The sequence below is a fragment of the Staurois parvus genome, unplaced genomic scaffold (assembly GCF_062004578.1).
Source record: "Staurois parvus isolate SC_StPar_1 unplaced genomic scaffold, SC_StPar_1.0 ptg000188l, whole genome shotgun sequence".
In the NCBI taxonomy this organism is placed as follows: domain Eukaryota; kingdom Metazoa; phylum Chordata; class Amphibia; order Anura; family Ranidae; genus Staurois; species Staurois parvus.
In genome coordinates, this window is record NW_028317984.1 from 1,677,294 (window position 1) to 1,703,170 (window position 25,877).

Genomic DNA, 25,877 nt, shown 5'->3' on the forward strand with positions numbered 1-25,877 from the left:
TTGGCATATAATTCCTGAAGACGACCACCGCAACACCAAGCAACAATCCAATCACATGGAAGATGACTGGTCATAAACCACAAAAGAAAAATACCGGTCTCCCACCACATTCCTACTCACGGTACCAATAAACGCTTCGTAATACTCTGACTCACTTGAACTACCAAACTTTTCTGGACACTATCCGGAATATACATGCACAAAATTACTGCGCCCGAATGACATTAGCTTTACAGGCTACCCAAGCTGCTTGCATTTTTGGCAAGCCTTTCTTACCACAAAGTTCTCTTTTCCTTCTTCAGTTATCCCCTAGTTTCTACCAGTGCCTACCACATCAAATACAATACACAAAATATCTATATCAACCCAAACCTCAATCTACACTGGAAAACCCCAGATACCCCCGGACCCACAGCCAAAACATCAAACAACAATGTCTACAATTTCTATTTAAAAGCTCTCCAAATCAAACCCTCCACGCAGAAATCCCAAAACACGATTAAAATCTTATCTATTAACATCAGAGGACTTAACTAACCCTTCAAAAGATCACTTCTACAGAGCGAAATACAATTACAACACGCAGACATCATCTTTATCTAAGAGACTCACTTTGATGCAACCAAAACACCATCCTTCAAATTTAAGAACTTCTCTACAAGATTCCTGGCCTCCCATCACAAAAAACCCAATTAAGTACTAACGGCCATCAAAGACTCAATTTCTTTCTAACTCAACTCCAAATATTCTGACCCATAAGGTCGCTTCCAAATCTTAGTAGGTCTCATCAACAACACACCCTTTACCCTTCTCAACGCCTACAGACCAAACTCCAAACAACTCAAATTCTTTAAACAACTAATGAAACAAGGCCAACTGATTATGGGAGGAGAATTCAACAGAATAGGCAACCCACATCTAGACTCATCATCCGGGAAAAGACTTCAAAACCACAGCTTGAACCAAACTCTACACAACAATGAATTATACGATATATGGAGATGCCAACACGGATCCGAAAAGGACTATTCATACTACTCACCAGCCAAAGCATCATACTCCAGAATAGACTTTTTCCTAACTGACAAGTGGACTCTACAACATATATTGACTTCCTCAACAGGTACAATCTCGTGGTCAGACCACGCACCCATCACTAAACACTAGAAACACCAAACAAACTACCTAATAATAAACCATGGAGATCAAATCCCATAATCCTAAAAGACCCACTACATAGAAAAACCATCTTGGAGGCACACAATCTATTTTTCACCACTAATGACACACCCGGCATGCCAATCACTACACTATGGGCAACATACAAGGCCTATATGAGAGGCATACTTATACAAATCAACTCACGAATGAATACCCGTAGGAGAACTCCTCACATCTATAGCAAATCTAGAAAATACTAAGAACCCATCCTTACACAACACAGCCACATTATAAAAAAAAGGGGAAAAAAAACTCAGGTCCCTACTACTACTACTACTACTACTACTACACCAATACGAACAAAACTTGCTAACAAAAGAAAAATTTTATTAATTGAACAATAAAGCACCCTCCCTATTAGCAAAACAACAACGACTCAAACATAAAATACCAGCAGTCCACAATCCAAATTCCCAAACTTTAGTATCTAACCCTCTAGACATAGCCAACGCATTTGCAGACTATTACAAGACCCTATACCAGTGATGGCAAACCCGTGGCACGCGTGCCACAGCCGGCACGCCGAGCCTTATCTGTGGGAACGCCAGGAGAATCCAGCGGCGCGCTGTCTTCCCGGCTGTAGTGTGCGTGACAGCCGGGTCCCAAGTGCGCATGCACAAGAAGCAGTGCTCTTTGTGAATGGTAAGGCGGTACCGGTCCCAGAAGCCGCCGGACCAATCACAAAGCGCAGCGCTTCTCGCGCATGCGCACTGGGCATCCGGCTGTCCGACGAGCGCCCACACTACAGAAGCCGGGAAGACAACGCGCGGCTGGATAAAGGAACAGGTAAGATAAAAAAAAAAAAACTCTGCGGAAGTAAGAGCGGGTACCTGTCAAATTCAGGTACCCGCTCCCCCCCCCTCCCTAAAGGTCAGCAGTCATCCCTGTGTTGTCCGCAGTCTCTGGTCATCCCTGTTCTGTCCGCAGTCTCTGGTCATCCCTGTGCTGTCCGCAGTCTCTGGTCATCCCTGTGCTGTGTCCGCAGTCTCTGGTCATCTCCTGTACTGTGTCCGCAGTCTCTGGTCATCTCCTGTACTGTGTCCGCAGTCTCTGGTCATCTCCTGTACTGTGTCCGCAGTCTCTGGTCATCCCTGTACTGTGTCCGCAGTCTCTGGGCATCTCCTGTACTGTGTCCGCAGTCTCTGGGCATCCCTGTACTGTGTCCGCAGTCTCTGGGCATCCCTGTACTGTGTCCGCAGTCTCTGGTCATCCCTGTACTGTGTCCGCAGTCTCTGGTCATCCCTGTACTGTGTCCGCAGTCTCTGGTCATCCCTGTACTGTGTCCGCAGTCTCTGGTCATCCCTGTACTGTCCCCGCAGTCTCTGGTCATCCCTGTACTGTCCCCGCAGTCTCTGGTCATCCCTGTACTGTGTCCGCAGTCTCTGGTCATCCCTGTACTGTGTCCGCAGTCTCTGGTCATCCCTGTACTGTGTCCACAGTCTCTGGTCATCCCTGTACTGTGTCCGCAGTCTCTGGTCATCCCTGTACTGTGTCCGCAGTCTCTGGTCATCCCTGTACTGTTAATTAGTTTGCACTACTGTACGAGTTGTTTTTTCTAAACCAAAAGCTCGATATTCAGGTTTCATTGCAGTGTTGGCACTTTGAAAGAAATAAGTTGGTTTTGGGTTGCAGTTTGGGCACTCGGGCTCAAAAAGGTTCGCCATCACTGCCCTATACAATCTTAAAGAGGACAAAACACCCTAGCCAACACGATCATATTCAAGCCCTTTTACAATCCATCAAACTTCCTAAGCTTACATCAGACCAACTCCAAACCATTTCAGATCCCATCTCTCTGGGCATCGAAATACTACAATTAAATAAATCCCCAGGTAGTGATGGATTTACCAATAAATATTGCAAAAGCTTTGCAGATAAACTCACACCATTCCTATCCAATTTATTTAACAACATTGCCTCCTCTGGCACTATACCAAAAGAAATGCTTCTTTCGACCATAACCACCATCCCCAAACCAGGAAAAGACCCCCAACAAGTACAAAATTATAGACCAATATCTCTTATCTATACCGACATAAAATTATATGCAAAATTATAGCCTCTAGAATAACCACAATACTGCCATCGCTAATCCATCCTGACCAAGTTGGCTTCATACCAGGCCGACAAGCCCCAGATGCCACCAGACGACTAATTTCACTTATACACGAAATGCAAAATCACAAAAAACTCCCTCACTTCTCCTTTCATTAGACGCAGAAAAAGCCTTTGATCGCATCCACTGGGGCTATATGCAACAAACATTACAAAAATTTGGTTTCTCCGATTGGATACACAAAGCGATTATGTCACTGTATTCCACCCCATCAGCTAGAGCACTATCCAATGGAATTTTATCAAAACCGTTTGATATTACAAACGGCACAAGACAGGGATTCCCAGTATCCCTTATTATATTTGCCGTTCTAATCAAACCACTTGTCTCTAAAATACGCACAGATCCAAATCTCACAGGCATCAAATATAGAGAATCCGAACACAAAATAAGCTTATGTGCCGATGACATCTTATATGCTCACAAATCCCTTTAAATCCCTACATAGAACGATGGATATACTAAATGACTACACCAAAATATATTATAAACTCAACGCTAACAAATCTCAAATACTAAACCTACACACACCAGAACATACACAAAAACCCTAAGAAATTCCCTTTCATCTGGTCTAAGCATTCTATACCCCACCTAGGTATTAACCCAACACCCTCAACGACCCACCTTCACAACTTGAATCACAAAACACTAACACAAACACTACCAAAAGAACTCCAACAATTAAGAACCCATAGTCTCTCCAAACTAGGCCGTATAGCATCCTTAAAAATGATTATTCCTCTCAAAATACTCTACATCTTTAGAACCCTACCAATCCCAGTACCTATAACATTTTTCCACATGATCCAAAAACAATTTTTCCAATTTCTTAGGGGTTTGAAATCGCCCTAGATGCACCACTAATCTACTAATTCGACCTTACAGCAAAGGAGGAGCAGCCCTTCCACATTTACACACCTATTACATAGCTACTTTACTAGACCAATCATACTACTGGTGGCACCCCTCCACAGACAAAACATGGTCCTCTACGGAAATGATACACTTTCAACCAGGTACACCTCAAGCACACATCATACTAAATACAATAACTCACAAATATAACTCCCCCGATCATCCTTGTATTAGAGCTTCTCTAGAAGCCTTAATGCATATTACTAACCAATCACTTCCAAACCCCAAGAAAATTAAAACCCCTCTCAGGATATTAAACATCCTAATTCCACACCTCAACCACCACAACTGGGTAAACACTAATATCATATCTCTAGCAGACATATATCAAATACAGGACCTAGCCCCCCCTTCCACCATCTTCAGAAAAATTTTTCACTCCCCCCCATTGAAAACTTTACCTACCACAGAATAGCCCATTGCCTAAAAACTACAAACATCTCCCACTCCATATCACTGTATATCAATTCATAACTACCTATACAGGTAAGGGACTATCCCTATTTTACTCACTCATCACAGAATCCAAATTCAAAACCACAACATCATCATTACTCAACTGGGAAACTATACTAAACCAATCACCAACTGACCAAATCTGGAATAAAACATTAAAATTAACCTACAAAGCATCATGATGTGCATCCCACTGGGAATCATACCTCAAACTATTATACCACTGCAGGGTGGATTTGATTTAAATCAAACTGATTTAAATCACGATTTAAATCACTAGTCAGTAAGGCTTGATTTAAATCATAGTTTTCTACATAGACTAATTCTTGCTGGTATAACTTTAATATGCAAGTTGATGAAGATTTTTAGAATAACAACTTTTCATATTAGTTTTTTTATCCCCAGTTTAAATAGGTTAATCATTCATATTTGGACAACTTTTCTGTTGTACTTAGGAAGGAGAAAAATAATCATTACCTTAATAATAACAATTTAATTAGATTTATTCAACTGAAACAATAACATTACAGCATATGTTATTTGCTTAAACAAACATCCATGTTTGTTAACTAATTTGGCTAAACAAAATATATATATTTTAAGAAACAGACTGTCAGCCCTTCCTCCTCACACTTCGTTTCACTTTCTTCTTGTGCAGATCTATTCCACTCCAAACAATCAGAAAAATATTGTTTCTATTCTATTCACTGAACTTCTTGAAACTTAGCACTGAAGGGGTTGATTCTGTATTCATAGGTTTGTAGAAGTTAGGATTAAGGTCTTTTTCTTAACTCTGTTCATATTATAACATTTTTGCTGTGAAGAAGAGGCATGTGATCTTCGCTGAGTCAAATTCAGTTTTGAGAACTGCAAAAGTAAACCAAGCATCTGTGATAATATCTTGTAGGCAGAGAAACTGCCCAATAATCTTACAAAAACCTCTGGAAGAGCATGACATTGTGAATGGATTAATGGAATTTATTTACCAAAAAAATTAAACATATACAGCCTTATTCTACATAATTAAAAAACTAATCTTTATTTCATGATGGAATAACCTTTGGATGTTAATATATTTTCCTCAAAAAGCATTTTATTCAAAAAAATCCGATTTAAATAAAAAAAAAAAAAAAAAAAAATCGGATTTTTTTGATTTTTAAAAAAAAAAAAATCATTGATTTTTATCCACCCTGCACCACTGGTATCTAACCCGACAGACTAAACAAAATATATCTTTCTCGCACCCCACAATGTTGGAGACAGTGCAGAGAAAAAGGATCCCTATTCCACATAATGTGGAATTGCAAAGCACTCAGATCCTACAGGAACAACATCTTCCACCTGATATCTGACATCACAAGACAAAAAATAAGTCCTACTCCAGCATTGGCCCTACTCCACATAGGAATACACACACTACCTCACTGAACTCACGTACTATCGTCATCCACATCCTTCACGCAGCAAAAAACAACATTACTAAACTCTGGAAATCCTTAGAGTCTCCCTCTATTTCCCAAGTTATCCTCAATCTAAATACACAATGCGATATGGAGAGAAGATTCGCACTACTACAAGCTACCGACACTAATTTTCATACAAAATGGTCCTTATGGTCTCTAAACTCAAATTGCACAATAAAATTCTGATTGCATATATCCTACGATACAACTCTTTACAACACTACTGACTGGTATTCCAGTTAATTGTTAAATGTTTTTGCTCCCAGTTGTTACTCCCTCTCCCCCTCCATCATACCTCTACTCCATTCTTCCCTGGTTCCCAACAAACAAAACAATATAGTGAACAATCTATTGACTGACATCATTAAGAGACTCCTTTGAGCCTCTTAAACATCACACATTGTTGAAATGCCAAGATACAACAAGAACCAGACTTGATGTATGATATATGATTAACCTGTATTTCAAAATTTCAATAAAAAAAGTTGAAGTAAAACCTTTCTTCTTGTGACATCTTTGATTAATTGGTCAACTGCCTCTCCAAACAGACATCTGCCTTCAAAAAGGCCCACGTGCAAGGTGCTTTATACCGACAGCTTCAGTTGTCCAGGTTTTAAGCCAAAAGGTTCTGTGCATGTGAAAGGAGATTAGAACCAATCTGGAAATTTGTCTCATGCCTTGTTCTAGTGCATCCACACAAAAAGCAGAGCTGAAGGTAATTACTGTAATTAATCTGTTTAATCCTGAAAAACAGGCTCATTTTGGTTGTTCATTACCCTAGTCCAGTTAATGTCAGTTTGGCATACTGAAATTGCAGCGAGAGCTGGCTGCAGGAGTGGGCCAGCAAAAGCAAAGACAGCCTTTAAAAGTGTCTCAAATGGTCTATCTGCAGAATCTTTTAATGACTTGCCCTCCAGAGGATTTTCCCCCCTTCCTGACCAGGCCTCTTTTTGCTACTCGGCGCTGCACTAATTCAACTGATAATTGCATGGTCAGGCAATGATGTACCCAAATGAAATTTACATCCCTTTTTTCACACAAATAGAGCTTTCTTTCGGTGGTATTTGATCACCTGTGCGCTTTTTATTTTACACGCTATAAACAAAAAAAAGACCAAAAATTTTGAAGAAAAATTATATTTTTTACTTTCAGCTATAAAAAATATATAGTAAACTCAAAACTTAGTTATAAATTTAGGCCAAAAATTTAATTCCTACATGTTTTTGGTAAAAAAAAACAATAAATGTATATTGATTGCTTTGTGCAAAAGTTATAGCATTTACAAACTATGGTATAGATACTGCAATTTACGCCATTTTTTTGCTATACAGCGCTGCGCTAGTTTAACGGACAATTGCGCGGTCATGCAATACAGTACATAAATGAAATTTTTGTCCTTTTTTCAAACAAATAGAGCTTTCTTTTGGTGGTATTTGATCACATGTGCACTTTTTATTTTTGGCGCTATAAACAAAGTTTTGAAGAGAAAAAGTTTTTTTGAAAAAAATATTCTCATTTCGGTCATAAAAAATATCCAAAAAAATTTAAATTTCGTCATAAATTTAGGCCAAAATGTATTCTGCTACATGTTTTTGGTTAAGAAAAAAAAAGTGTGTATTTATTGCTTTGTGTGAAAGTTATAGCGTCTGCAAACTATGGTATAGATAATGGAATTTACACAGCTTTTACGTTCTGACGGCCCATCACATTTCTTGAGGTGCTAAAATACCAGGATAGTACAACCACCCTCAAATGACCCCTTTTCGGAAAGTAGACACCCTAAGCTATCTGCTGAGAGGTATATTGAGTCCATGGAAGATTTTTTTTTCTACAAGTGTCTGGAAAATTACAAATGTTTATTTTTATTTTTTTTTACACAAAGTTGTCATTTAAATGATTTATTTCTCACACAAGCCATGGGTATATGTGGAATTACACTCCAAAATACATTCTGTTACTTCTCCCAAGTGAGTATTTTGCAGATCTAATTTTTTCTCACAAGGTTTTGAAATATATTTAAAAAAAAAAAAATGGAAAAAATATGTTTTTGGTTTTTTTCTTCATTTTCCAAAAACTTGTGGCAACAAATGAGATCTGCAAAATACTTACCATGTTTCTTATCAAATTCCTTGGGGTGTCTACTTTCCAAAAAGGGGTCACTTGGGGGGGTTTGGTGCTATCCTGGCATTTCAGAGCCTCCGAAACCGTGATAGGTAGGCTGGAAGTGTAATGAGGAAATAAAGCTCTTTAAAAGCCTGAAGATGCTTATTGGATTTTGGGGTTCTGTACTTGGTTAGACTGCCAATACAGCTCACATGTGGTACCCCCATACTCGGGAGAAGTAGCAAAATGTATTTTTGGGAGTAATTCCACATATACCCATGGCATGTGTGAGCAGTAAATCATTTAATTGACAAATTTTGTGTAAAAAGAAAAAAATTTTGGGGTCATTTTCCAAAAACTTGTGGTGAAAAAATAAATTTTTCTATTGATTCAACATGCCTCTCAAATAGTTTTGGGTGTCTACTTTCCAAAAAGGGGTCGTTTTGGGGGGTGGGGGGTGTTTTATGCCACACATCATTCACTCTTCTAACCAACTGAAGATCAAGCCTTTTCTGACACTTTTTGTTCACATGAAAAAAAAAATCTGTATTTTTTGCTAGGAAATTAATTTCAACCCCAAAACATTATATTTTTTTTTAAAGCAGACACCCTAGTGAATAAATGGTAGGTACTACAATTTATTATGGGCTTTTTGTTGATTACCACACTGAAGGATGAGTACCTAACCCTGACCAGACCATTATCTGATGAGGAAATCCCTAGATGTGATACTTCATGAGTAGAACTATTACGCATCTGGTGAGTGCGTAATTCTGCTATTTCTCACGGAGCACCACCATTTATCCTACCAGTTACCTGGCACTTTTAGTCACACAGACTGTTGCTTACATTGAACTCTGATTTATTGTTTTAGCACTGCACTATTCTATTTATTTTTTTTAGTAATGCCCATGTTGAGAGTTAGGCCCCAAAAAAAATGTAAAGGATTTATGGTGCCAACAGTTTGCTCAGCGCTACAATATAAAGGGAGACAATACAGAACAATACAGTTCAATACAAGAGGGTTAGGAGGGCCTGATCCTGGGAGCTTACAATCTAAGAGGTATGTGAAAGACCAGGATGTACTAGGCCACTAGTACTCGCCAGTTCACCAAAAGGTAGCGTGGCACAAGTGCTGGCACTCTGCTGCATATGAGAGTCACTAAAATTTACTGACAAGTGCTAACAGAGATATTGATCCGTTCAGACACTATACTAGCAATGGAGGTTTATTGTGCATGAACGTGTTCCTGGCAATCAAGGGGTTAAATGTGATGACTGGTGTACTGACGGGCAATCGGACACTATCTGGGAGGGGCGTGAACACCACGGGAGTGCGAATCACATTGCGCGGTCATGCAACGCTGCACCCAAATTAAATTTACGGCCTTTTTTCCCCACAAATTGAGCTTTCTTTCGGTGGTATTTGATCGCCTGTGCGTTTATTTTTTGCGCTATAAAAAAAAAAAAAGGCTCACAATTTTGAGGAAAAAAAATAATATTTTGGACTTTTTGGTATAAAACATGTTCAGTAAAAAAAATTTAAAAATCAAATTATCATAAATTTTGAACAAAATGTATTCTGCGACATGTCTTTGCTAAAAAAAATCCCAAAATGTGTAAAGGTCTACAAATGGCGGTATAGATACTGGATTTTTAATTTTCTTTTTATACTAAATAATGGCAGCGATCAGCGACATATGGCGGCACTGCGGCGGACATTTTGACACTGGGAGGGAACTGACATCCCCAGTGACACCAATATAGTAATCAGTGTAAAAAAAAAAAAGCCACTGACACTGTACTAATGGCACTGGGGAGGAAGGAGTTAACTTTGTAATCAAAGGGTTAACTGTGTGAGGGGAGTGTTTTACTAGGGGGCGGGGGGTGTGCTTCACAGGAACACACTGATCCTGAGAGATAAACTCCACTCTCAGAAACAGTGTGTTGGGAACCGACAGGGAGCAGCGCTGCAGTGTAAACACTGCAGCCGTGCTCCCTGTCAGTGATTGCTGGTAATCGCCGGGAACAGGTGGGTAATGACCGGAATGGGACCCGGTGATTGATACCCACGATCGGCAGCGCGGGTAGGGCGGTCGCGCGCACCCCCTACCTGTTTTGCAGAATGACGTTTTAAAACGTGATTCTGCGCAGCGGTGCCGCCCTGCCGCAGTAAATACACTGCAGCTGGACGGTAACAGGTTAAAGAAGGAATATTCAGTTCAGTGAGATTTTCGTTTAAAATATAAGTTTACCTTTTAGAAAAAAAATAATGCATTTTTTTTGCAGGAGCCTGTAAACCAGCAGATCACTGGTGCCATGCAGGTCTCCTGCATATCTGTCAGTACATCTGCTTGCTCGTACAGGATGCACGAGCAAGCAGATATACTGACAGGAAGAATTAATAAACTACGACAGCGCTTCACAGCACCGTGGTAGTTCACCGAGGACTACAAATTGACAGCTGCCAAGGCTGTTTGGACTTGTAGTCTCTCATTCACAGTGATGCGCCTGTGTGAGCCGATCCCCGCACGGCCACTTTTTGAAAAAAAATTTGACAGCTAGCGAGGGGGGAGAAGATCCTGTTAGCTGTAAAAAGGGGGGGGGGAAATGGGGGGCCAATCGGATCATAACATGTTACATATTACACATATATTCAGGGTGCAACATGTAACATGTTACGAAAGGTGAACTTATCCTTTAGGTCTGTGACAGAAAGACCAACTAAAGGAATAGTCTATTTCTTTTTAACAATTTCTACACTGGATACGGTTTGGCAAAGATTTTTGGGGGAAGTAAAACCCTGCCTGGGGAAATCCAAAGAGGCATGGCAAGATGGAGGAGAATCAAGTTGCATAATGCTTTGCTTTTGTGGCCAGCCGTTCTATGCTATCAAGAATGTTACGTGAAGCTCCCTCTTCAATGATGCGAGATTCTGTGGGAGAAAAATCTTCTTAGGTTTCCTCCAATACTGCCTCTATGTCTGCATCATCTAGGGCAGGCATAGCTGAATATAACTGTACAGAAACAGGAGTAGAGAAGAGGTGCTTCTGAGCCCTGGGCAAAGATAGCTCTATTAATGCCAGTGTTGGTATATACGGTCGCTTGTTGTGTGCTTGAAATAGAGCTAGAATCAGATGCAAAGACTGTTGTTAGAGCCAGCTACTGCACCAGTGTAAGGGGTGCACCAACACTCTGATACTGAATGTTAGGTGGAACTTTATCAGAGCAGATGTTTGCAATGGCTCTTTTTTACCTGGTCTCTGCCAAAGTTATGTCTGTGGGTATATACCTGGTAGTGAGAGTAGGGTGCAGAATAAAGGGTAAGCGTAACCAGAAAGAGAATGCCCCAACCCGGGTGCAGACCATCCTGTAGCGAATCTTCGCGGAGTAAAGGGTGGGAGCAAGCACCTGAGTACCAAAGTCACATTTGGTTATCCACCTGAGAAGAAGCTCTGAGTGGTAAAGTTTTAATCACCAAATTTTGAAAAGTTTATACTGTAGTTCATACAATTAAAATATCACCGCAGTGACAACAGTAGCAATCAGAAACATACAGTACAGTGTAACCCTGACTTACCTGTCAACGACGATGGACTGTGTGTGTGTGTGTGTGTGTGTGTGTGTGTGTGTGTGTGTGTGTGTGTGTGTGTATATATATATATATATATATATATATATATATATATATATATATATATATATATATATATAGATATAGAGAGAGAGAGAGAGAGAGAGAGAGAGAGACCAATAACAAGCAAAATTCCCACTGCACGCATTTCTGGAGTAGAACAAAAAGGTGGGTGAGTGCTGCAGCAATTGCCAGTTGGGAATTGGTAACATCAAAGATTAATGATTCCCAAGCGTACCAGAAATCTTCAAACACCACATTTTATTCAAAGTGAACATATCACAGCAGAAGAGTGCAACTTTTCAGGGCTACATAGGACCCCTTTGTCAGGCATGTGATCATCACATGCTCGATGAAGGGTCCTGCATGGCCCCAAAACATTAAACTCTTCCGCTGTGAAGTGATCACTTTAAATAAAATATTTGGACCTTATTTGAAGATCACTGGTATGCGAAGGGGCATATCCAAGATGGTGGCAGGAGCGGACGTACAGGAGGATAGTTCTGCCGCCTTCTAATATAATCTCTGTCCATCCTGGACACAGCTGGGCCCCACTGACTTCATGGACCCCTGCAAAGTTTGGCCGCTGTCTGCCGAGGTGACCCGGGTCAGATTGACCCCCACGCGCGGTCCCGGCAGATTGCGGCCCACGTGAGGCCCGGACCCCATGGACAAGGGCTATAACCCGGAGGGAAGATCGGGGCCGGCTGATCCCCCCCACTCACTGATTGGGGCCTGCGAGGCCTGGCGCAGCCTACACAAGGCCTGGAGCGGCCTCACTGCACCCAGGAACGAAGACACTGATAGGTGAGCTGTTGATGGGAATCTGACAACTTAAGCTACCCCTGTATCCTGTGCAGGAAGCCAGATCCCTACTGGGGCCTGTGCTTAAAGGGGTCCGCGTGCTCTCTCTGGATATAAGGAGGACAGACCCAGTCCGAGAGCTCTGTGGGGCGACCTGCAACTATCCCCCCCCCCCCCATCTTTAAGCTGTGATAATCTCTTCTACAATTTAAAGCCTATGGCGAGAAGCATGGACTACACTGTAGAGTGAGGACAGTCAGCACCAGTTCCCCTCTGTCTTAACCAGTTCTTAGGAGCACAACTCTAAAGCTTTATTACACAAATTTTGCGCTATTGTGCGGGAAGAGATTACAACTGCTTCTCGCAAGCTGTCCTACGATCTGGTAAAAGGTCTAAAGGAATTGGGCCATCGTGCTCATCAACTGGAACAGCGTATAGGTTTTTCGGCTGCCATGTCGTTAAATTTGTTATCCTTGAATGTTCAGGGTATGAACTCCCCCCAAAAGAGAGTGAAGATATTTAAATTCCTCCGGGCTCGCCACGTAGATATTGCCTGCCTACAAGAAACTCACTTTTCAGCTACTTCTACCCCGAAGTATTTTGATGCCTGCTACCCTCAGGTTTTTCAGGCTACTGGCCCTACAAAACAAAGGGGAGTCCTCATTGCTTTCCATAAGAAAACCCCATTTGTGTGAAGCGTATTGCGGACCCGAATGGTAGGTACTTTTTATTACAGGGTACAATTCAGGATGTAGATGTCACGCTTTTGACTTATGCTCCAAATGTTAATCCTGGGCCTTTCTTATCGCATGTCTGTTCCCTTCTGGCAGTTCACCAAAGAGGCACTCTTCTGGTAGTGGTGGACTCGAATTTAGTTCTGAATCCTGCTCTCAGAGGAGGACTCTAACCCCTCCTCTGCAGCCAAATCTTTAGCTCAAAACTTACGGGCTCATGATTTGGTAGATTTATGGCGTGAGCTCCACCCTGGTGGGAAAGACTACACTTATTACTCGCACCCTCATCACTCTCACTCTAGAATTGACCATTCTTTAGTTTTACAAAAACATCTTCCTCTTGTGCACTCTGTCTTTATTCTTACTGTGCCGTGGTCTGATTATGACCCCATTTTGGTGGTCTGTCAATCCCTTCTTTGCAAGCCTTCCTGTTCTTCTTAGAGTATGAATGACTCCTTGCTGTTGCTGAAAGAAGTTCAGGCGGACCTTCTGCGCAAATCTGGAATATTTTCAGCTCAATTCAGGTTCTGTCTCTTCATCAGTGACATTGTGGGAAGCGTACAAGGCAGTCCTTCGAGGTCATATTATCCGAGTAGCCTCAAGGCGTACATGGAGAAACAGAAAAAGGGCATTATCGTTTTTTTTTTTTGCTGTCTGATCCAATGTTGGAATTAGATACCAGTGGGTCATGTGATGCTAGGCTCCGCCTTCGGGTGGTTTTGATAGGCCCTTTTGATATAATTTAGTAGCTTATATAAAGAGAAGTGCAGACTTCTGTAGTGTTGGCTCTGAGGAAGAGGTTTTGATCTCGAAACGCGTTAGCCATTTGGTCATCCAGGGTTCAATTGTATGGACTCAGATGCTGTTTGGATCACACATCTTGTTCAGTTTGACATGCCTGTGTTTTTTATGTCTATTGTGAGTATGATACTTAGTTTCTTCAATAAATATTTTTAAACGATAATGCACTAGGTCGGTGCGCCCTTTTTCTGTTTCTCCATTTGCATCTAGTGTATTTGGACCACCCATGTCTATTGAGGGCAGCAAGCAGTGAATATTCCAGAACATTCCTATTGGGTCTACTGAGTTCTTTCCTATCGCAGGAGAAAAGTGTTTGTTGTGCTGGATTAGCCTCAAGGCGTAAGCGGGAGAGGCAACATAAACAGCGTCAGCTTGAAACACAATTAGCTACTGTGTCATCTCAATTTAAACAATCGACTCCCTCCATCCGAAGGTTGTTGGACCATATCTTGGATCTTTGCTTAACAGACGATGCCGAGCGCTCCTTACGCTGGACACGTCAGAAGTGGTACAGTAAAGCAAATAAACCGGATTCTATGCTAGCGCGCAGGTTGCATTCTTTTACGCACAATCCAAAACAGATATCTTTGTGTACTCGACATAATGTCCTAAGTAATCCTGCAAAGGTGTTGGAGGAGTTTCGTTACAGTCTTGCTAAACGTTACACAAACCCTACTCAGGCAGAACCCCATGCTATCTCTGACTTTTTATCTCGTCTGTCTTTGCCTACTCTGACTCAAGCTCATAGAGATTTGATGGACCATGGCAAATGTCCAGGACCTGATGGCTACACAGCCTTGTACTATAAAAAAACTGGCTGATGTTCTGGCCCCTCACCTCGCAGCCATGTTTAATGCAGTGAAAGGAGGTTCAGTCTTTTCCCCTGAGTTGCCGACTGCCAACGTTGTCATGATCCTGAAACTGGATCGGGACCATTCCTCTTGGGCGAATTATAGACCAATCTCTCTTATCAACATTGATATGAAAATCCTTACAAAAATTTCAGCTACCCATTTGAACTCTTTCCTTTCTCATCTAATCAAACAAGACCAGGTTGGCTTTGTCCCCCATAGACAAGCTGGGGACGGAATCAGACAAATTTTACAGTTACAACACCAGGCTCACACTCGCAAAATTGAAATTATGCTTTTATCCCTGGATGTCAATTAGGCCTTGGACACCTTATCCTGGCCTTACCTCATGTCGGTCCTTCACCATTTTGGCTTTGGTCCCTCATTCCTGCGTTGGATTTCCTCGCTATATACTGTATGTGCCCCATAAGCAAAACTCAAATACTATGGTTTTGAGTCCTCGACGTTTCCGATTGGTAGAGGAATGAGGCAGGGCTGCCTGCTCTCTCCCATATTATTTATCTTGGCTTTGGAGCCCCTAGCAGAAGCTATCCGTATGAATCGCTGGATGTAGCCGATTCCCTGCATAAGCTGTCGTTGTTTGCGGACGACATATTGCTGTCTATTACTAATCCGGGGGTTACTCTGCCCAACTTACTGGCGGTTCTGGACTCCTTCAGTGCTCTTTCAGGCCTGTATGTTAATCCCGCTAAATCCAAAACCATGTCCTATTACCCTTTCCCCCACGCTACCTGCAACTCTGAAACAATCGTCTTCTTTTCAATGGCTTTCGGTCTTGCCATACCTGGGGATTAAGATCTCCCCGTCTTATTAAGGATTGTATCAGGCTAATTTCCCCTCTGTCTTTAAGGACTTGACGGAAATGCTGTCTTCTTGGGCTCATCTCCAGCTTTCGTGGTTTGGAAGAATTAATGCGATCCGTATGACTTCTCTCCCAAAATTATTATAGGCGTTTCGGGTTTTACCGATCCCTGTCCCTTTGCATATCTTACGCATTCATCAACGGAAGCTTCTGTCTTTCATCTGGGGCTCCTCCCGCCCTAGAATTAATAAAATAATTTTATTTGCCCGTAGGAGTGAAGGTGGATTGTCAGTCCCGAATCTTTATGCATACTATCTAGCGGCAAACATAGCCCCACTAGCCCATCTTCACATGTCTCGCAATATTCCCTTATGGGCCACAGTGGATCTGATGGACTCCCACCCGATGCCACTTTCTTCTTTGCCGTGGCTCCCCCAGCTCACCGTCCTCCACCTCTTAGTCCAACATTAACACATACACTTCGACTTTGGGACTCCATTAAATATTCTGCTGGTCTTATTTCTGCTCACTTACCCTTGATGCACCTATTCCACAACCCATTGTTTCCCCCGGGCCTTGGCAATCCTGGTCAGTTTGCGTGGTGGTCAGCCCATGGCTTCAATGATGTGCACTCCATGCTCTCTCCTACCCGGATACTCACTTTCGCAACTTTGCGTTCTTCACAATACATTTTAGCTCCAACTCCATCACTTTCTTACTACATTATTACGAGTCCATTCGGGTCCCTATAGGCTGACTCCCTTCGAAAGTCTTTGCAGGCACAGGCCTCACGAGCCAGGCTTAATCTCCCTTTTCTACTCCGCTATCATTTCTTATAGGTGAGGATTCGTTCCTATCATCACCAGTGGCAATCAGAACTCGGGGGTTGTCTAGATCAGCAGGATCATGACTCAGGCATTGTCTAAATGATCGAGGAATGTTATTATATTAGAAAATGCCTATTAAAAGGTCCTTTAAAGATGGTATTATACACCTGCCCGACTGGCTCGTTTTATTCCCTCATATTCTCCAGCTTGCTTTTGGGGTTGTCAAATAGGTACTATGGCCCATATTTGGTGGACTTGCCCCAAGGTATGCAGACTATGGATTAGGGTCTATGCCCTTCTCTGCACTATGCTACACACAGATATTAAGCGAAACCCATATTATTTAAAACCACTAGTAGGCCTACTCCGTCCTGAGCGGCAGTTAGCATCACATCTATTTATGCTACCAAATTGACGATTGCGAGAGCTTGGAAACCCCCTCTTAGCTTTGAAACCATTAAGAATCGAACTCATTTTATAATGGTTAATGAGAAGCTAACGGCTATGCTGTTAGACACCCACACTAAGTTTCTGCAGATCTGGTGTCCTTGGATTGATGTGGCTCAACCTTCTAGATTTGACCAGACCCTCCTGTCGATATAAGATTCTCCTGGTGCTATCCCCTGGAACCCTTTCTTTGTCTTTACTATTCTTTTCTTGCTTCTTCTTTCTCTACTTTTCTCTTTTCTTTCCCTTTCTTTTGTTTGTTTTTTGTTTCTGTCAGTTTTTATGTTATATGCACTGACTGCGATACCCCTAGAAAACTGTGCCTGTAATGTCTTATACACTGGTCAGACTTTCTCGGAAGTCCTTGGTGTAGAGTTCCGATGTGTGTCCAGTGAGACTTTATGCTCAGCTTTTCCCATCATCTGTATGCAACTCTGGTGACTATTCTTGATCTATGCCCACCAGCTCATTAGTTATTATTTGCTGTTAATGCATCTCATTCCATCCCTTTTGAGATTGTGTTTTTGTACTTCTCTCCATGTCAATATTTCAGTGCATTTGTTATGTCCTTCACTAACAGAACTGTACACCTTAAATTTTTTTGTATCCAGGAGCTTGTCTCTGACTGTTTCTTTGTTGCGTTGTCCATAATAAAATTTAATTGTAAAAGAAGATCACTGGTATGCTGGTGATATATACAATTACTCTGTATATATAAATCCAGGCTTTGCCCATCATGGTGATCATACTCCCAAAAGGAGCCTTCAGGGAATGGGTTCCATAGGGATAGACTGAACCTGTATAGCTCCCTATGGCCGACTACACACATTGCACCAAGATGAGAAACTCACATGGATTCAGTGCCGGAAGCAACATAGCAGGCTGTCCCCACAGCATGGGACCAGGTACAGCTTCCAAGGTTTACAAATGCTGCACCTATCCAGATTCACTGCTTCTAATTGTGGTATTAGAAAGCAGTGAGGAGTTGATTGAAGAATTCAAAAGATAAAAAAAAGCAAAAAAAAGCAGTTGAGCTAAAAGTGATTTCTCCATGAAGGAGAAGAGGTCCACTACCTTAGGACATTACCAAAAAGCTTGAGATTTATGCTGAATTCACACTTAAGCGTTTTGTAGCTTGAAGCTCAAAAAAGGCACAAACTTCAAAAATCAATTGTTCTCTATCGTGCCTGTTCATACCTGATCGCATGAACAGTCACTATAGAGAACAACTGATTTTTCAAGTTTGAGAGTTTTTGGAGCTTCAAGCTACAAAACACTCAAGTGTGAATGCACCCTTATGGAGTGGGGTAGGGTTACAGGAAAGTCACACAGGGGGTGTGTCCTCAAGCGCTTTCCCAATGTCCAATCACCTGAAGGTACAAGCCTATAACCCAGGGTCTATGAATGCTTTACCCATGTCCTACTGTACGACTACTGTAAGATATTCATTTTAGTGTATTTTTTTTTCCAAAAACATCCATTTGATAAATAGTTGTGTAAATATTGTGCAACAAAACATTAACAGCCACTATTTTATTCTACAGGGCCTCTGCTTTCACTAAATATATGATTGCTAATGGGTTTTAAGTAATTTTCTAGCAAAACCACTTTTGTACCTCGACAATTTTACTTTTTGCACACAGTAAAACTTTTAAGGGTCGTGACACCTGCCAAAAATATGTCCACAGAGGAACAATCAGCACTGTACTGGCAATACCAAAAACATGTCTTCAGAAACAACCAGAAACAGGTTTGCAGAAACCATAATTAGTACAATACTCACACTTCCACAAACAAGTTCATGGAGACAAAAATCAGTATTGTACTAACACCTCCAGAAACACTTCTGCAGAAAACAGTCACTACTGTACTAACACAACCAGAAACGTCAGATGAGACAAAATTAGTACCTCACTGACAAAAACGAACAAAAAGTATGTGGTACGTCATTAGTAAGTTATCTTCTAAAATGATTGTTACTGGCACAGATATAGCAGTATAAAAATTATACTCAACCAGGTTATGCATATTGTAAAGGGGAGCAGGATCATCTGGGAGTGTCAGTGGTAACCATGCACAAAATAGGGATACCCACAGACAGGTTTATCTTGCGCTTTTATTCAGCAAGACAACAAACACAGCTTAATGCAGGATAGCTCAGTACAGGAAATCCATAGCATAAGGTCCCTATCACACGGCAGTTCCGATCAGGCCAGCCTGTCAGTTTATCAGGCGAACCTGAAAGGATGGTCCATTCACCCCTATTGACTGGCGGGTGTAAATGGACTTGTGTCAGTTTACACCCGCATACCTCCATTCCAATTAGCTCTGCTAAAACATACAAAAAAAAAAAAAAAAAAGGATTGATTCCATCCTCCTCCATCTAGGAAGTAGGCCTAAAAGAAACCTAGTATTTTGACTACAGCAGTGGTCTCCAAACTGCGGGCCTTTGCGTGTCTTGATCTGTCCCTAGAGGCATTGTTCCTGCCACTGTCACCAACCATAGGACGCTATTCTTGCCACTGACCCCAACAATGAGGCATAATTCCTCCAACTGACACCAACTATTTCTTCCCCAAATACCAAAAATGGGACATTGTTTACTCCCACTGGGCACAGTCGAGCACCCCTAAAATCTAAAAAATGTAAACTGGCGCTTTGTTTAGACAGTTTGGAAATCCCTGAACATCAGCACTGGGAGGGAGTATCAAAACTGGATCAAGTACAAACTGGAGAAAGTGCAGAGAAGGGCAACCAATCTGAGATTGTAAGCTCTAACGAGCAGGGCCCTCTGTTTCCTCTTGTACCAAATTGTATTGAACTGTAATGTCTACCTTCATTTTGTAAAAGCACTGTGCAAACTGTTGGAGCTATATAAATCCTGTATTATAATAATAATAATAATAATAAGGCATGGAGGAACTCCGCTATGAGGAAAGATTACAGGAACTGAATTTATTCTCTCTTGAGAAGAGGAGATTAAGGGGGGATATGATCAACATGTATAAATACATCAGTGGTTCATATAGTGAACTCGGTGTAGAGTTATTCACCCTTAAGTCATCACAGAGGACAAGGGGGCACTCTTTACATCTGGAGGAAAAGAGATTTAATTTCCAAATACGGAAAAGGTTTCTTCACAGTAAGATGTGAAAATGTGGAAAAGACTCCCTCAAGAGCTGGTTCTGGCCAGCTCAGTGGATTGCTTTAAAAAAGGCCTGGATTCTGTCTTAGATACATAGAATATAACTGGATACTAACATTTATAAGTAAAGTTGATCCGGGGAATATCCAATTGCTCTCAGGAAAATCAGGAAGAAATTTCTTCCCCTGCAAGAACAAATTGGATCATGCTTTGCTGCATTTTTTTGCTTTCCTCTGGATCAACTCTGGATATAGGATTATAATTTTTTTTTTTTTAACTGAATGGACTTCTCTTTTTTCACCCAGACTGGCTATACACGTGTAGATTTTCAGCAGAGAATATTCGTAAGAAAAGACATACGAAAATTCTTTGCACATTCAATCAAAAGAATGTTGTTCGAAAATTGTCTTTTTGCTTTTAACATTCAATTTTAAAATGAATGTAATTTCTGAACGGTAACCACATACACCTGACGAAAATCTGTTTGATCGAGAAAAGTTTTCCTTCCTGCCCCTACAAATTTTTCCATCCCTGCTGTAGAAAACAAACATCTATTTGACCCCACTAACGATGAGAAAATCAAATGAATATTCTTGAAATTAATATTCTCGTCTGAAAATCTACACATGTATGGACCAGCCTAACTATGTAAGTTTCACATTATATAACATTCACACAGAAAATGTGAATGAATAAAGCGGCTGTGACAGTGGGTGCGGGGAAAAGATCCCCCACCGGCTGTCAAAAAAGGTGGGTATATAGGAGCATGTTACATGCTGCACCTAAATACAAACATGCTCCTAAAGATGAACTTACCCTTTAGCCCTTTTGCTGCCAGGCCTTGTGCTCCACTTTAAAACCCAGCTAGCTGGACCATTTTTGAAATTTTCCATTGCTTTTTTATTTTTCCCTTACAGCTTTCAGAGTTTGTAAAAGACCACCCAAACCATACATTTTTGGGAAGCACATGACAAGTACAATAAACAGAAGTTACAACTGATTTTTAAGATCCTGTAATATTTTCGCAAATGTTTATCAAAGCAATATTTTTGCTGAAAATACAGTAAAGTCATTATTAGCAGATAAAAACAGCTAATTTTACAAAATTCCTGCTAAATATAAGTTTAACCTGTAATAAGTTAATAAATATTTTTCCATTTTAAATTGTGCCTTTTTTCAAAATAGTGAAAATCGAAGGTACGCAAAAATGTAAATAACCAAATCTCTATAAAATCTGAAAGTTTAAATTTTTTGCTTAATCGCTTTCAGAGTTTATAAATGACCCCCCAATTCGTATATTTTCTGAAAGCACATGACCAGTAGATTAAAAAGAAGGTGCTACAGATTTTTTTTAGGCTCCCAAATAGTTGCGCAAATGTTTATAAAATCACTATTAAAAAAAACAAAAAACAAACCTAAAATCCTTATTTGCACACAAAACCACAACATAACTTACAAAATTCCTGCTAAATTCCTACTAAGGCCTCGTTCAATGTGATGTACTAAAGCATATGTCCATGGAGGGCTGTGTTTACCCGCATGGGCAAGGACAGATCTGACATCTGTGCAGGTCCGTTGCCCCAAACGCAGGCAGTGGGAGTTCAGGGACATAAGCCACATGGATGTCAAGTTGGGAGCAGTGGCTGTCTTGATGCAGTTGCTGTGTCCCAATCCTATGCTTGCACAGGAATGTATGGAACACCTGTGCATCTAAACATGGCCTCTCTGTAGTATGCCCCACATGAACGAGGCCTTTGGCCTTATTTATAGTTGGTTTCTTTATTTTTTTAGACAACTTAATTTTTTTTTGTAGAGGTACATTTTTTTTTTTTGTTTTTGTTTTTTTTTTTTACAGGTCTAAAACAGACATCTACTATCTGTCCATGCTGACAGCGATCTGTCAGTGGTTGCAACCTGTGGGAGGGGAAGGATGGAGAGCTGGCTAGCAGTGAGTATAACAAGCATTCTTTACTGCATATACAGACAGATTTTGCTGTTGTGGGTTTAGTGACACTTTAAAATACTTTTTACTTCTTTTTATGTTGCAAGTACTGATTATTGGTGTTGGCACTTCCTACAGGTTTATTTAGCAAGTAAATTAATAAACCTCCCAATAATGTTATTACTAGGCTGCAGCAAGAGGGAGCGTTAATGATTTGTAGTGTGATTTCAAGAGACTAATACCAACAAGCTTACATTAGACTTAGAATGAGCAAGTGAGTAATGTGTTTTGTGCTCTCCTCTTGATACAGGTTAGTCACGAATTGTTTATGCTATTTTCATTCAGATTTGGGTTTGTTCCGATATTCACTTTCTCAGCTTAGTATCCTATGTGTTAGCAAGAGTAGTTCTCGAATACAAATTCATGTGCTTTTCCATGTGGCCTGTGCTGTCACTATAAAGAAAGTAAATATCTGAATAATGCGATCCATTTCTTTTAAACAGATTAAACTTGGAATAAACAAATGAGCATTGTGTGCTTTGTGCACTCTGCTTGATCACTGTTAATCTGGTAACATTTACAATGCCTGCACTCTGTAGGTGCTGATATAAACACGCAACACTGTAGTTCAAAATGAGATTGTTTGCAGAAAACTGCAGGATCAACAGGTAAAAAGGGTATGACTTTTCAGTATGTCTATTGTGCATTAACAGTGAATATATTCAAGCAAAGAAAGTAACATAAGCAAAAAAACTATTTTTGTCAGGTATAAAAATTTAAGCTGTTGGATATGCTCACTAGTAGCTGGTAACTGGCAGTAAAAAACATACTTACATTTACTTCAGTTGTTTTACTGTATTTCCTTTAAAACAATGATCCACAAGTGTGTTTTTCCAATACCAGCAAGAATACTTAGTCCAACAGTTTTAATCCAGTAAAAATGCTCAGACTCCGGAAGCTCTAAAATTCATCCAACTGGGTGACTCCAATCTAAATAGGATCAAGCACATTGAATATTTAATTAAACGCAATTAAAAAGAAAATAAATAAATCCCAAAAAAACTTTTTACAATAGATTTTTTGCTTGCATTGTCTGTCATTTTGTTTATTTTTTAAATACAAAGTTAAAGTAATAAAATGTAATAATTGCAATTAGCACAGGCATAGTAGCACAATTGAGAAAAATCGTCATTTGGCAATTGGGGACATACACAGAAGGATTTACTGGGACAACCTTTGTTATAATACATTCATAAACAAATTCCATCAAAAACTTCTCCCACCTTGAAGAGATTCCTGTACTAAACCACTCAGCAGGTAAGGTTAAATCCACCCAAAGGGAATACAAAAGTAACAGAGCAAAAACCAGACAGAAGATGTAATGGGTCCCTCATCTACTAAAGTGTTTTTATGGCGGTTTGTGCTCCTGTCTGAAAGATATCTCCTAAATTTCTGATTCAGTGACTACAAGGAAAGTATGAGTCCTCATGCACACTAGACATTTTTACAGCTGCTGTTTTTGGCTTTTGACGTTTTTTCCCTACAGCCAAGTAAACCTCCCAGCATGTTATCCTATGTATTCATGCACACAGACTGTAGTCAACATTTTTTGACAGGGGATGTTTTGTGATTTTTTGTGTAAGAACTAAGCAATCACATGACCACTGATTGCGGAGTTCTCACAGCCACTCTAAGCAGAGCAGTGGCTGTCAGTCACCACTGTCTGCTCTGCCCCTCTGCACTCAATGGAGCACTGGGATGTGGAGGGAGAGGGAGTGGTTGGCTCAGCCTGTCAGCAGCTCGCTGAGAGGCTGAGCCAGGTGCCACTCCAGACTCTGGGGTAGATCCCGACTGTAAAAAGTAGGGATCTTTCCCCAGCCTGGACTGGTCGAGTGATGTCAGCGGACGAGCTTCAGCCCACTGTGGGCTCAAAATAGGGCACAGGAGTTCAGAATGAACTGCAATCCTGTTATCCACAGAAGTACAGCCAAAAGAGCTTTGGCTGTACTTTTCTTTTAAATACCCAATGTCTGAAAATAAAACTTTTTAACGTCTAAATTCAACTTTCAAAAATATTAGCATCACAAACCTTATGTATCCCGGTATACTTTCTGTATACCTAGTTTTTTCAGGATAAATTGGGCTTTCATTTGGTGGTAAAGGGTAATGGATACCTGCTGATTCATTTTTGTTATTAAAGGAAAACTGCCTCAAAATAGTAAGAAAAAAAAAAACCCATAAACAATAAATAAATCTATCTACCTTGCCCTTATCATGACCACTACCAAAAAAAAAAAAAAAAAAAAAAAAAACACCTAATTAAATTCTCCTACTTTTGTGGCAATACCATATATAGTTATGCTAATCCAGTGGTACCAGTCGTTAACTGCCTTCTCCCTGGCCTATTGTAAAAATGATGGCCAAGCGGTAGCTCTCCCATCCTGGGTGGACATCATATGACTGCAGAGCGATCTTTTCTAAAGAATGACAGATCATTGTACTGAGCCGATTCTGGTATCATGTGATTGCCATGACTAACAGCGTTCACATGTCATTTATACACATTGAATGGCTTTCATTCATAGCCATTCATTGTATATTTTTATAATGATCTCTGTGTTTGGTCATAGTGATCACATGGCACAACAGCAGTGCCAATCACAGTGTACCAGTGATAGCTATGTCCAATCACAATAATAAGTTATTTTCCAAAAAATTGTGACAAAAAAAATCACAACTTCAAAAAACTCACCATGCCTCTTACTAAATACTTCAGATTGTCACTTGGGGTGTATTTGTGCTGCCCTTGTATTATAGGGTCTCAAGAAGTGAGATAGGCAGTCAGTACATCGGGATTGATCAATTGTCAAACATACGAGGGTTCTGTGAAACGTTCCTGTGCTTTTTTTTTGTTACACCTACGCAAAACACACACACGCAAAAACACACACACACGCAAAAACACACACACACACAAACACGCACACACACAGGTGAAACTCAAAAAAATTAGAATATCGTGCAAAAGTTCATTTATTTCAGTAATGCAACTTAAAAAGGTGAAACTAATATATGAGATAGACTCATTACATGCAAAGCAAGATAGGTCCGTGATTTGTCATAATTGTGATGATTATGGCTTACAGCTCATAAAAACCCCAAATCCACAATCTCAGAAAATTTGAATATTACATGCAATCAATAAAACAAGGATTGTACATAGAACAATATCAGAACTCTGAAAAGTATAGGCATGCATATGTACTTGGTTTTGGCCCCTTTTGCAGACATTACTGCCTCAATGCGGCGTGGCATGGAAGCTATCAGCCTGTGGCACTGCTGAGGTGTTATGAAAGACCAGGATACTGCAATAGCGGCCTTCAGCTCTTCTACATTGTTCGGTCTCATCTTTCTCTTGGCAATGCCCCATAGATGCTCTATGGGGTTCAGTTCAGGCGAGTTTGCTGGCTAATCAAGCACAGTAATCCCATGGTCATTGAACCAGGTTTTGGTGCTTTTGGCAAGTCTGGGCAGGTGCAAAGACAAGAGGAATACAACATTTGAAGCCCATGTCCAGGATCTGTCTGTGTGT

At 40.7% G+C, this 25,877-nt stretch overlaps 1 protein-coding gene across 1 annotated transcript in view; it reads right to left on the reverse strand.

Annotated features, from left to right (window-relative positions):
* The window catches only part of LOC149462017 (synaptotagmin-2-like), a 172,589-nt gene extending 149,319 nt beyond the window's left edge, over positions 1-23,270 (reverse strand). The window contains exon 1 of the mRNA XM_089677584.1: positions 23,120-23,270. The gene's annotated coding sequence lies outside the window, so the exon portion shown is untranslated. The remainder of the gene's footprint in view (positions 1-23,119) is intronic.
* Between the last annotated feature and the right edge of the window lie 2,607 nt (positions 23,271-25,877).